The following is a 12500-nucleotide window of genomic DNA, read 5'->3' as shown; positions in this document are numbered from 1 at the left end:
CTCTCTCTCTCTCTCTCTCTCTCCCCTACCCCCAGGAACTTCTCCTTCTATGCGCTGGACAACCAGAACCTGCGGCAGCTGTGGGACTGGTCCAAGCACAACCTGACCATCCTGCGCGGCCGCACCTTCTTCCCACTACAACTCCAAGCTGTGCATGGCCGAGATCCGCAAGATGGAGGAGATCACCGGCACCAAGGACCGCAACCTGGAGAAGGACATCGCCCTGCGCACCAATGGGGACCAGGCCTCCTGTAAGACACACACACACACGCACACGCGCACACGTACACGGACACGGACATGCACCCGCACGCACATACACACACACAGTCCAGAGGTTCTGAGTAGAAGGGGAGTTTTCCACATGGAGACACAGTGGCCTCGGTTGTGCCAAATGATGTGAGTGAAGCGTCATTTCGTTGCGTTTTGTGTTCACGACTCGGTCGACCAAATCTTTTTCGAGGCTTCTCAAAGTGAACGTGAACCGCAGAATACAATTGGCTGACACACACGGCCTCTCCCTGTTTGTGTTTCTCTTTTTCTCTCTCTCTCTCTCTCTCTTCTCTCTCTCTCTCTCTCTCTCTCTCTCTCTCTGTCTCTGTCTCTCTCTCTTCTCTCCGTCTGTCTGTTTCCCTGTGTCTTTCCCTCTCTGTCGGTCTCTGTGTCTCCCTCTGTGTCTAGGTGAGAACCAGGTGCTGAACTTCACAATGACGCGGACCATGTCGGATAAGATCATAGTGCGGTGGAAGCCCTTCTGGCCCAAGGACTACCGGGACCTGCTCGGCTTCATGGTGTACTACAAGGAGGCGTGAGTCCCCGACACATCCATCCCTTGTTCAGGAGACCGTCACCATAAGCCCTCACTCAGTCCTGTGCTGAAACAATGGAAGATATGATGCTATGCTATGATATACTATACTCAATTCCAATTTGAGATTCATACAGTTAATCTTATCTTGTACAATACTATATCATACCATCGTAATCTATTATTCACTCTTATCTTTTATGATACTTTACCATACTATACGATACCATGCTATACTATACTATTGTATACCATACTATCATATAGGATAATTCCCATGTATCTGTCTCTCTCTATCTCTCTCACTCCCCATCCCTCACTCTCACTTATCCTCACTTTTTCTCCCTCTCTTTCGTAATCGCTCTCCCCCTCCCCCTCCCCCTCCCTCCCTCCCTGCCTGTCCCCCAGGCCGTACCAGACGTGACGGAGTTCGACGGTCACGACGCGTGCGGCTCCAACAGCTGGTGTGATCGCCGACGTGGAGCCCCCGGAGCGTGCCACGGAGAACAAGGCGCCCCTGGACCCGGGCCTCATCATCCACCCGCTGAAGCCCTGGACGCAGTACGCCATCATGGTGAAGACCCAGCTGTCGGCCTCCGACGAGCACCAGGCCCATGGCGCCAAGAGCTCCATCATCTACGTGCACACCAACGCCACCAGTGAGTGACGGGGGGGGGGGCGGTGTCGTCTCAGGATGGGACACCTGGGAACCGTGATGCTTCAGATGTGCGTTACTGTGCGAGAAAGAGGGCGGACCTTTCCAGCCTGATTCAGAGAGCGAGGGATCTCGGTTTCCGTGTTGAGCGGTGAGATGTGGGAGAGAGAGAGGGGCGGCAAAATATACTAAGGCCGTGGTCGTTGCGCCCCCAGCATGGACGTTTACCTGAATAGAGTCTCACAGATTAGACTTCAGAGATCGTGGTTAACGGGGGGGCTCAAACCTCAAACACAAACTCAGCCGGCAGTGGTAAACTGTAGAAAAGTGTCTGCAGAAATACACTTATTAGAATCTCCTCGTACCTCCAGGCAGATCACATGTTTTGCCGTAGAGTCTCTCCGTCTCCAAACAAGAAACCAGGCATTCTATTTAGGGATGCACCGAAATGAAAATACTTGGCCGAAACCGAAACCGAATATACTGAAACAGTTGGCCGAAAGCCGAAACCGAATACCGAATGTGGCTTTTGCTGTTTTTCATTCATTTTGCTTTAATTTTTCACCATTGCATAAATCCAACAGTTAAATGTCCTTTATAAACTTTTTTGTCGTGCTTTTCAATAAAAAAAATCAATTACAAATTTGATACAAAATATTGATTTAATACTGAACGTTTTCTAACATTCCAGCAGACCTTAAAGCAAGAATTTAAGAACAATGTACCTTTAAATAAATTAGTAAAAAACAATTTTTTTATCAAAAATAAAAATGTTCGCTGTATTTTGTTCGGCCTTCTTACTCCTTCGGCCGAAACCGAAAATTATGTTTTGGGCCATTTTCGGACGAATATTTTCGGTGGCCGATTATTCGGTGTATCCCTAATTCTTTTATACCATAACATAACACGATCATGAACCGAACGCTTGTTCTCCTTCTTCCAGAGCCCTCGGTGCCAATGGACCCCATCTCGTCCTCCAACTCCTCCTCGCAGATCATCCTGAAGTGGAAGACCCCCAGGAACCCAAACGGCAACATCACCCACTACAAGGTCATCTGCAGCAAGCAGGAGGAGGATGGAGACCTCTACAAGTTTGACTACTGTCTGCAAGGTGAGCGACCAGGAGCCAACCCCCCCCCCCACACCGCGGCCTACAGCACCATGATGAACTCCACGCCTCATGCTTTATGTTCATCAGCCTGACAAATCTCCTGTTGTTATCCTAGTACATTGATTATCCCAGCCTGCTCAATCCTATATCTTAATTCGATTTTTTTATATTTGATTCGGATAAGAAAAACAATATTAGAATATAACTGGTCCCTTGACGTATATCCTCTAAACTCTCGCTCTATGTCTCTCTCTCGCTCTCTCTCTCTCACACTCTCTCTCTCTGTCTCTGTCTCTCCCTCTCTCTCTCTCCCTCTCTCTCCCTCTCCCTCTCCCTCTCTCTCTCTCTCTCTCTCTCTCTTTTTCTCTCTCTCTCTCTCTCTCTCTCTCTCTCTCCCTCTCCCTCTCTCTCTCTCTCTCTCTCTCTCTCTCTCCCTCTCCCTCTCTCTCCATCCCTCTCTCTCTCCCTCTCCCTCTCCCTCTATGCCTGGTCCACGTCTCAGGGATGAAGCTGCCGTCCCGCACCCCCACCCACCTGGGCAGCGAGGACGAGCAGAAGTGGAACCAGACGGACGAGCCGTCGCCGGGGGGCAAGTGCTGCGCCTGCCCCAAGACGGACGCCCAGCTGAAGAAGGAGCAGGAGGAGTCCGAGTACCGCAAGATCTTCGAGAACTACCTGCACAACGAGGTCTTCGAGATCCGGTAGGGTGGAGGTTTAGAGGCTCTGGGGTTGATTATGCCATGCTCTGTTTACAACATGCTTTAGCTTTGCTGGGGCTCTGGGTTCCCAGAGTGTCGAGACGTCCCTGAGCAGGACACTTAACCCTAACCGCTCCCGACGAGCTGCCCTTGCCTTGCATGGTTGACAACGCCGGCGTTGTGTGAATCTGTGCACGAATGGGTGAATGGTTGAATGTGTGTATGAATGGGTTAATGTGTTTATGAATGTCCATTTACCTTTTGCTTTGTTACATGTTTTAGAGTCCGTTATGAGTGTGCTTTGTAGACATGGATCGGATTCACCAGGCGTAGTTCACTGTTTGTTTTAAAGGGACTTGCTAGAACTTGCTACCGTTTATACAATTATATATTAGTAGATCATTATAGCCTTATGGTGGATTAATACGGCTAATAAGCGTCTGGGCTGGGAACCATCGCCTCTCCACGCGTCGCCGAGGGAAACAGTTTCCCTGACTCTTTTAGACGACTGCATTAAGCCTGTTCACGGATATCAAAGAACGTTGTTGTGTCGGACACAATTTCGAGAGCGAGGTGCAGATACGGCCTGTCCTACGGGGGACACAAGGCCCAGTAAGCCTGCGGTTCGAAGGCAACCGAGGAATCCCCTTCATCAACAGCTCCTCGTCGTTGACGGAGCTAGTCATTCTCCGGGCCTCTTCCCCGGTTACGAGGGGGCAAGCGAACCCCTCGTTAGTGTTAGCTAGCTCACGGCCCCACAGGACCCCTGTTCTGCATCCGAGCCAACTGCTCGGCAGCGGGCCCGGACGCAGCCAGCTCCGTTCTCTCCGACGCGTCCGTCGTCTTTGATTGGAGGCAGCGCCGTCTCGATTCACCTCGACGACACTCCCAACGCATTCCTCTGCATTTGACCATGCCTGAGAGACTCCGGGGAACACTCACACACACACGCACACACACACACACACACACACACACACACACACACACACACACACACACACACACACACACACACACACACACACACACACACCCACCCTCTCTCGGCGCGGACACCCCGGGCGCTCCTGGCAGGTGGAGGAGACGAAGGGGACATGGCGGCGAGGATTGACAGGTCTTTAGAGGGAACACACCTACCCTAAATATGCACGTGCACACACCTGTAGACACACACACACACACACACACACACACACACACACACACAGACGCGATTGCACACACACACACACACACACACATGCAAGTTTGACAGTTGTATTAGTAGGATTCTGTGATGAATGCACCTGGATAAAATGTGACTTGATTGACACATGGACCGAGGGCACGCACAGAGCATGGTTCACCTGCTCAATAGACCTCTGAAGTATAAGTCCCGCCTCCGAGGCTCTTGGTTCCATGTTTAAATGCCTACGGAAAATAACATGGGGGTTTTGAATGGTCGTACGTGACAAACTCTGTAGGTGGCGAAGAAGTAAAAGCTGCTCAGGTTTTGAACTGCACACTTTTCCCATCTAGATTCCACTCGGGTTTTGAAAGTCGGTGCCGTTAAAGTAGTTAACTATTATTAGCATTATGCTAACGCCGATCTGCGCCGACTTAGGACGTCACGACTCTCCCAGTCAGGGTTGCATAGCAACGGCAATGTTTCATAGTTTGTCTTCACCGAAACGGCGCCAGAGCCCGCCTACGGAGGAGGTGGCACCAACGCTGCTCGTCCATTCGTGCGTGAAATGACAATCCCGTTAGGTTGTGAATGGTTGCGAGCAACTCCCGCCTCCCGAACAAGTATGTCTGCGCAGATCCGAACTAGCTCCCGGTTAGCATTAATAATAGTTTACTACTTAAACGGCCCCGACGATCCAAAACCCAAGTGGAATGTAGATGGAAAAAGTGTGTAGTTCAAAACCTGAGCAGTTTTTACCTCTTCGTTTGTCACGTACGATCGTTCACAACATCTCCTCATCATCATCATCAACATTAGAATGCATGCCATTTCTAAGAGATGAACCCATGTTTTGAACAGGCTTTGTCCTTTTTTTTTTCTGGGCGGGGGGGGGGGGGACGGGACATATAGATTTTACATTCTCGTGAATCATCCTCCCAAAGTCAACCTTAATCTACTTTTGCTTTTGGGTGCACATCTTCCAGTCAGCGTGAGTAGGTTCTCGACCTCTGAAGCAGACGCCTCCCATAATCTGTAATGGCTGAAGTGCAGCGATGGCCTTTAGAATCGACGGGGTGGGAGCCACTTGTAGCTGGGGGCCCCAGCCGGGGGGCCGATCTGTGTGTCTGGGGCGCGGCAGCAGGAAGTGTGTTCTCTAATCAGGGGGAGAGAGGATCCCTCTATCGAGTTAGCCACCTCTCCATCTGGCCCAATCACCGTGATGCGTGTTCCACAATGGCTTTGTGCCAAATCTGACCCAGGTGTGTGTGTTGGTGTGTGTGTGTGTTGTGTGTGTGTGTGTGACTGGGAGTGTTTGTGTGTGGGTGTAGTCTGTTTATTTGCCCTATAGTCAAAAACTGTCTCTTGTCTCTGCAGTATTCCACAGGAAAAAAACCGACATACACGCGCACACACACTCACACATTCACACACACACACACACACACAAACACACACAGTCTAGGCGGGTGCAGTCATGCAAACTGCCACCCTACCATTTGGTCTCTCTCTATCTCTCGCATCTGAGCGGGGATTTATTCCCATGATGAAGGCCAAACCAAGGTCACCTCTTCGTTCACTAAACAAGCAAGCCGATTGTCCTCCCAGTGCACTCCTTCTTACAAACACACGCACGCACACTGACAACAACACACACACCAACACAAGAACGACATGCATGTAGACCATACATGTATACAGCGTTCTCCCTACATGCACGCGCTCTGCACTTTATCTGCTGTTGAGATCAGGGTTGATTTACGAGCCGCTCTCGGGTTCTGATTTAGGGCTGCTTATCGCCTTGGTGGGACCGGCCGACGAAATCCCTGGAAACCCTTCACAGAGTCGGAGTCAGAGTCGAATGCCTTGCTCAGAGGTTACCCCTAGGCTCTGGAAACACTGAACCATCCGATAAAGAAAGATATTGAATCGAATTGTGACCCTGGAACGCAGATGCTCCCAAAGCTGGTGAAAGCTTGTGTTGTCTTTTCAGACTCGCCGTTATTCTCCTGTTATAATATTGTTAAAAACCCGGGTCTTTCCTCCTTCTGCTACCCTCCAAGCCAACGCTGACCACCTGACCTCCTCTCTCCCCTCACCCCTCAGGCCCTCTCGCCGGCGCCGGTCGCTGGGTGTGGGCGTGGCCAACGCCACCCAGACCCTGCCCAACCTCCTCACCACGGCGCCCAGCCCGGCAGGAGGACCCACCACCCCCAGCCCCGAGGAGGAGGGCTCCAAGGTTCGCTCTTCAACCGCCTTGACCTCATTCTCCTCTTAATGGTTAGAGTTGTTCCGGTACCGATACCAGTGTCGGTAATTCCTCCGATGCTGCCTAACATGGGGTATTGTTGGCGAGTGTCTATGCGTCGATCCGATACCATCACATGACTAACCCTAACCCGAAAAGCGAAATCTCTATTCTGTCTCCCCAAACCCCTTCTGCCCTAAGAAAACAAGGGTAACTTTACGTTTACGTGATATTTCTCTATGTTACTGCAGATGCCGGGGGGCAATTACCTCGATCCCTGTAGCCTTAAAGTTAGCCACTGCATGGCAGAATGTGTTCCTGGCTTGTTTTGTCGGATTCACTCTCTGACATCCGATCAATAGCACTCAGTCCCCATGGTAACATACCGAAGCCTAGTTTAAAATCGCCATCCTCCTGGTTGAACTTGTTTTCCCCAGAGCTGTTAAACCCCAATAATGGTTCTCATTCAACTTGTTTAGTCCATTTATTCACATCTCTCCACAGAATAACATTAAAGCATCGCCACAACAGGGAAATGACTACCGTAAATAATAGAATAGAGGCGCCAACCGATTGACCTCAACAAGAGCAACTTCCTTCAGATAGCCGGTACCATTCCATCCATCCAAGCGCCTGACCCGTGATCCGTCCTTTTCCCTTGGTGCCTTCAGGTGGAACTGAAGGTGTTTGCCAAGGAGTCCACGGTGATCTCCAACCTGCACCACTTCACCAGCTACAAGATCGAGATCCTGGCCTGCAACCACCTCACAGACCCCCTGCGCTGCAGCATGGCCACCTACGTCAGCGCGCGCACCATGCCAGAGGGTACCTTCTGTCGATTCTATCACACGTCTAGTCTCCGCGCCTCGTGTTTTGTACTCGGTATCATCCGACCCAAATGCCAGGACGTAAGTTGTACGTCCTGGCACTTAATGTACACACTTATTGTATGTTGTACGTCCTGGCACTTAATGTACGCACTTATTGTATGTTGTACGTCCTGGCACTTAATGTACGCACTTATTGTGTGTTGTGCGTCCCACTTAAAAAGAGTAGGTAGCATTGTGTAGCATCTCATCCTAGCTATCTTTGTTGTGTGCGGGGAATGGGTTAACCTAGCAATTGTTGGTGCTTGGCACTTGTTTCTATGAGCCTCCTCACTGTCCCGGCAGCGATATAATGTTTCTCTTTCTTCTGACAAACGTACTTATTGTCAGTCGCGTTAGATTAAAGCGTCTCAATGTAAACGTAATGCGTTTGAGGCGTGACGGGACGGTGGTGTGGCAGCACGCCTCCCGGTATCGTAGCACGTCGTCTAACCCCCCCCCGCCGCCGCCGCCCCCTACCTTCCCTCTCAGAAAAAGCAGACGACATCCCGGGGCGCGTGACCCACGACATGATCCCCGACGAGCCCAACTCGGTGTTCATCCGCTGGCGGGAGCCCCGCGCGCCCAACGGCCTCATCGTCCTCTACGAGCTCTTCTACCGGAAGGTCGGGGACCAGGAGGTCAGTGCAGCGGGGGCCGGCCGGAGGGGGGGGGGGGAGGGGAGGGTGTAGGGGCTGAGTCACCAGGAAGGGGAGGGTGTAGGGGCTGAGTCACCAGGAAGGGGAGGGTGTAGGGGTGGGGAAGGGGCAACAGGAAGGGGAGGGTGTAGGGGCTGAGTCACCAGGAAGGGGAGGGTGTAGGGGCTGAGTCACCAGGAAGGGGAGGGTGTAGAGATGGGGTACGGGTTAACCGGAAAAGGATGGTGTAGGGGTGGGGACGGGGAACCAGGAAGCGGAGGCCAGGGGTGGGGGTGGGGACGGGTACTGCAGAGGGTGAAGCTCTGAAGCAAAGTTATGGCCTGTACAGAAGAGAACAACAGAAGAGATAATATGAAATTGCCTCCGTGTGTGTGTGTGTGTGTGTGCGCGCGCGCCTGCATGTACGCGTGTGTGCGAGAGCGTGAGTAGTGCACGCATGGATGAGTTCAGATTTGTTTGCGGTCCAGAATGCAAGCGTTTTCTAATCCTTAATACCATATGTATGTGTGTGTGTGTGTGTGTGTGCGTGTGTGACACTGTGTGTGACACTGTGTGCGACACTGTTGTTTACTTGTTGTTGAATGTGTGGATTTATCCCTCATTGATATTCATGGCTGCACCGCCTGGCCCCAGGATCCAGCAGCAGCAGCAGCAGCAGCAGCTCTGTTACCATAGTAACGGAGGCAGGAAGGAAGAGTAGAGTGCAGGGGCAGGGATGGGCCAGTGTCTCCGATGACACCTCCAGTGCTCTGCAGCAACATTGACACAACACTGGGAGGAGATGGAGATGGTCCATCCCAGGTGGTGGTCCCGCATCTCATGAAGACCACTCGATTAGTGACTGGTGACTGGTGACTGGTGTCTGATGACTGGTGACCGGTGACTGGTGACCGGTGACCGGTGACCGGTGACTGGTGTCTGGGGCTTTGGCAGTACAGGTTGATTCTGGCCAAACAAAGTTGCTAGTTCAGCAGCGGTTGTGTTGACATTAAACAACGAAGCTCGACTCTGCGCGGGTCGTAACTTGTTCGTTTTCTGTACTGTTTTTATTGCGTATATACTCGTAGAAGCTGAAAAATGTAAAGAAATCCAACACCCAGTCTCTGCCCCCTGAGCGTCTGCCCCGGTCTAACTCGTGTGCTGTGTCTGCAGTTCCACACGGCCTGCGTGTCCCGACCCGCCTACATGAGCAAAGGGGGCACCAAGCTGAGACTGGTGCATCCTGGGAACTACAGCGTGAGGGTGCGCGCCAGATCGCTGGCGGGGAACGGCTCCTTCACCGAGAACGCCTTCTTCTTCATGCCCGACAGTAAGGCCCCCGGGCTAAATATCCTCTCTCTCCATGCCAGCGTGACAGCTACGATCCGCTTATGACTTCATTAGCAGCTTTTAATGAAGATGCTGTCAGGGTGTCTCCCTGACAGCTCCGCCAACATCGGCGGCGGCCGAGGTTTCCCGGCGAGGTGTGTGATGCGGGAACCTTAAAGACGCCGTTGCTGCCGTTTGAGATTTTGATCTCGACGAGATTGTATTAAACACGATTCGTTCCAGGGCCGTATTTCTTGCGTTTGTAAAAGCATGCTTGAATAACATAATTCTGATTCTGATTAATAATGGTTATTAGATATTATATATTTTTCATTTTTTTTGTTTAGTTTATTTACTGATATATTTGGATTTTTTCCTCAAGCACTCCGCTATGTGTCACCACTGACCAACGGCGTGTGTGCGTGTGTGTTTCAGAGGACAGCGGCCTGCTGAAGATCCTCGTCGGTCCGGTCATCTGCTTCATCCTGCTGCTCTGCGTCGGGGGCGGAGTCTTTGTGATCTTCAAGAAGAAGTAGGTCGCAAGAACGCCGTTTTGTTTCGCTTTCGTTTCCTTCCTCCTCAAATAGGTTTCTTGAGGTTGAAAACGATACCGTCATCATGCAGGAGAAAAAGTTCCCCTTACCTTTCATTTTGTTCCTCCAGACAAACGGAAGGCCCCACGGGACCTCTGATCACCTCCTCCAACCCCGAGTACATCAGCGCCAACGATGGTGAGCCCTGTTCTGTACTGTTTATGTACTACGAACTAGCGGTGGGAATCACAGGGTGCCTAACGATACAATACAATACGATACATGGCCCACGACGCCGATAGTATCGCGACACAGCGACTCTGCGATAATCAGTATATTGTGAGACAATAATGTGATGATTCATCACGATGTATTTCTAACGATGAATACAAAATAGCTGTGAAAATGGGAAGTCTTTATTCATGGCCTAAACTGAGTTCTTCAGTTACTCGTCGTTGGCTAGTTAACTTCCGTTCAAGATTCCCTCGGTCGAGTGTTGAGCGCCCCCTTGAGGAGCAATGCGGTAGTGATAGCTGGGAGCAGGGAAATCGGTTCAGAGCACTTTATGAATTAAGATATAGATATTTGGGGTGATATTTCCTGCCTAGCTCTTCATGAATGAAGAATTAAAATGCAAAAGAAAATTCTCAAATAAATCATAAAAATTAGATACAAATGTCTATCAATGTTTGGCACCAGTATTGATTCTCGTATCCCATCCCTACAATGCACTATATAAGTGCTTTATATTATATATGTACTCTATAATGTACTTATAATCGCCTTCCAACGAGTTTTTCATTCAATGTCTTTAAAGTGTGATGCTGTCTATGTGGAGAACTGGGGCCTGTGTGGATATAGTATTGAAGGGTACTATGTCATGACTGGACCTCGCCCTGGTATTCATGAGGAGGGGAGGGACTCTGAGCCGGCAGGGAGGCGGTCTCTTGGGGCTTGGAGGGAAGACAGGGTTCAATAGTGAATAATCCTTACACTGTTTGTGTGTGTGTGTGTGTGTGTGTGTGTGTGTGTGTGTGTGTGTGTGTGTGTGTGTGTGTGTGTGTGTGTGTGTGTGTGTGTGTGTGTGTGTGTGTGTGTGTGTGTTTTTGTGTGTGTGCGTCTCTGTGTGTGTGTGTGTGTGTGTGTGTGTGTGTGTGCGTCTCTATGTGTGTGTGTGTGTATCCATGTCCGCGTGTGTGTGTCTGCTTGTGTGTGCATGTGTATGTGCGTGTGTGTCTGCGTATGCGTTTGTGTATGTGTGTGTCTTCGTGTATGTCTACATGTGCGTGTGTGTCTTCATGTGCGTGTGTGTGTGTGTGTGTGTCTGCATGTATGTTTGTCTGTGTGTGTGTCTGCGTGTATGTCTGTCTGTGTGTGTGTCTGCGTGCATGTCTGTCTGTGTGTGTGTGTGTGTGTGTGCGCAGTGTACGTGCCTGACGAGTGGGAGGTGCCGCGGGACAAGATCGTGGTGATGCGTGAGCTGGGCCAGGGCTCGTTCGGCATGGTGTACGAGGGCCTGGCCAAGGACATCATCAAGGGCGAGCCCGACACCCGCGTGGCCGTCAAGACGGTCAACGAGTCGGCAAGCCTGCGGGAGCGCATCGAGTTCCTCAACGAGGCGTCCGTCATGAAGGCCTTCATCTGTCACCACGTGGTATGCGCTCCCCCCCCCCACCCCCACCCCCATCCCCGTCCGTCCGTCCGTCCGTCTGTCCCCGTCCCCTTCGTCAGTGTAGGGGTGGCACGTGGCTCAGGAGGTGGAGAGGGTCGGCTGGTACCCGGAAGGTTGCTAGTTCGATCCCCGGCTCCTCCAGTGTCGAGGTGTCCCTGAGCGAAAGCCAGCGTCTCGTAATGTAAAGCGCTTTGAGTGGCCACTGGGTGATGGAGCCATTGTTGGATGTGACCGGTTGTTCGGTAACACGGCTTCCTATAAGCTCATGGTTTACTCCTCTTGAGGAGGCAGGATTCTGGAGAATTCTGTTGACATTCAATTTGGGCGATCATTTTTAAACTCAACAATTCTGCAATGTCTGTTTTTCATTTGCATTAATAATACATCATTATTCCACAATATAGAACTACATTTTATAAGAACTGAAGGCTAATCCCAGTAACAAATATTTGCATATAATATAGTTCTAGCCTGCTCAACTGTGTGTGTGTGTGTGCGTGTGTGTGTGTGTGTGTGTGTGTGTGTGTGTGTGTGTGCGTGTGTGTGTGCGTGTGCGTGTGTGTGTAGGTGCGTCTGCTGGGCGTGGTCTCCAAAGGCCAGCCCACCCTGGTGGTGATGGAGCTCATGACCCACGGCGACCTGAAGAGCTACCTGCGCTGCCTCCGGCCCGACTCTGAGGTACCGTCCCCGTCGGCCAATAGCATCGCCTGCCTCATATTATCCCCAAACATAAAAGGGAGCGTTTCAACTCGTGACCTTGAGACACCATTTACC

The 12500-nt window shown here is 51.1% G+C and overlaps 1 pseudogene; it reads left to right on the top strand.

Annotated features, from left to right (window-relative positions):
• Positions 1-12494, top strand: part of LOC132468566 (insulin receptor-like) — a 14510-nt pseudogene extending 2016 nt beyond the window's left edge.
• Positions 12495-12500: the final 6 nt, after the last annotated feature.

Source organism: Gadus macrocephalus, chromosome 12 (genome assembly GCF_031168955.1).
Source record: "Gadus macrocephalus chromosome 12, ASM3116895v1".
Classification (NCBI taxonomy): domain Eukaryota; kingdom Metazoa; phylum Chordata; class Actinopteri; order Gadiformes; family Gadidae; genus Gadus; species Gadus macrocephalus.
This window is presented reverse-complemented; position numbering and strand designations above follow the sequence as displayed.